Here is a 1,359-nt window from a genome sequence, read left to right as displayed (position 1 = left end):
AAATCTCATATTAAGGGGTGACATAGTGATTACTAATATCTTTCTGGAATACTTTAAACAGTGTTTTACATAGAAATCTGTCTCTGTGTTGGTGCCTGAAGAAAAATAGCAAAAGTCTAGAGAAGCTTGAGATAATAAAGGAATGGAAATATTACATAAGTTAAAATAGAAAACAATAATAACACGCGATGCCATTTCTGGCATAGATCCAATTCTGTAAGCCATAATAATGCTTATATTATCCCATCTAGTATACTCATATAAAAATAGTTTCAAGATTTTTGTAATTATGTGACAACAGACGTGTCTTTTACATTGAGTCAAGACAAACCGTTTTTAGGCACGAATCACATAAAACAGTAGAGCCCCTTCTCATTTGTGCCAATATAATAAAAGTTATTTAAAGAAAGTATTGGCATGAATAGCTTGTGATTTTTGGTGAATATTAATTATTACTTAAAATACAGTTTGTGACTTACAGCCATTTTGAGGATTTGGTTTGCACTTTAATAGTAGATTCCCCATTTCACTTTGTGTAGATCCAAAAACAAATTAAATTTTATTCTAATAAGATTTAATAATATCTAAGAACAAGTTCTGGATAGGCATGCTTGATGGACAATCTTTAGAGAGCCCAAAATTTTTCAGATGTATTTTATCATTTGTCTAGCAAAAACTACATGCTATAGTTTACTACATTTCATAATATATTAACTTTACAACTCTGGACACGGGGAATCATGGTTTGTAGTCTGAATTAACAGTATTTGAATGCTCTGAAATCACTCAAGCAGGCTGATAGTGGCCCCCGAGGGCAGATTAGAATCAATTGAAAATCAACCATAGAAGAAACCAACACATGTACTTACCTGGAAGGGTAGATACCTTGATCGAAGGTGCTTTTCCCAGGGTGAGGCTTATCTATTGCAGTCAGGGTGTGCAGACCCATGTGATTTCCCCAAATATGGGAAGCTGGATCGTGTAATTTGTGGTACTAGGGACTGTGTTCCTGCTCTGCTCCAGCAAAAGAACAAACAAACAAAAAGATCAACACAATTAGACCTCAGGTCAATCCCACATATTTCAAAATCCATGAATACACAGTACACACACACACACACACACACATCAAAAACATCACAAGTTGGGGAAAAAGCACCTGGAGAAATAAAGAGCCACAGGTGCAGAGACTTGATGAACAATACAAAGGACGTCACAAACAAATAAATTAAGAAGAATGTCAAAGGAAGCCAAAGTAAAATACTGTAGAATTTTTTTCAAAATAACTCTAAGAAATTATGTTCAACTTTTTGAATAAACTTTAAAATCTTCATAAAAAGGTAAACTCCTAGAACACAA

The 1,359-nt window shown here is 33.9% G+C and overlaps 1 non-coding gene across 1 annotated transcript; it reads left to right on the top strand.

The window, feature by feature from the left end:
• The first annotated feature begins 861 nt into the window (after positions 1–861).
• LOC114509034 lies at positions 862–1,024 on the top strand. Its single transcript, XR_003685600.1, has one exon. It is a non-coding gene; the product is annotated as a U1 spliceosomal RNA (small nuclear RNA).
• Positions 1,025–1,359: the final 335 nt, after the last annotated feature.

This window comes from Phyllostomus discolor, chromosome 11 (genome assembly GCF_004126475.2).
Source record: "Phyllostomus discolor isolate MPI-MPIP mPhyDis1 chromosome 11, mPhyDis1.pri.v3, whole genome shotgun sequence".
Taxonomy (NCBI): Eukaryota; Metazoa; Chordata; class Mammalia; order Chiroptera; family Phyllostomidae; genus Phyllostomus; species Phyllostomus discolor.
This window is presented reverse-complemented; position numbering and strand designations above follow the sequence as displayed.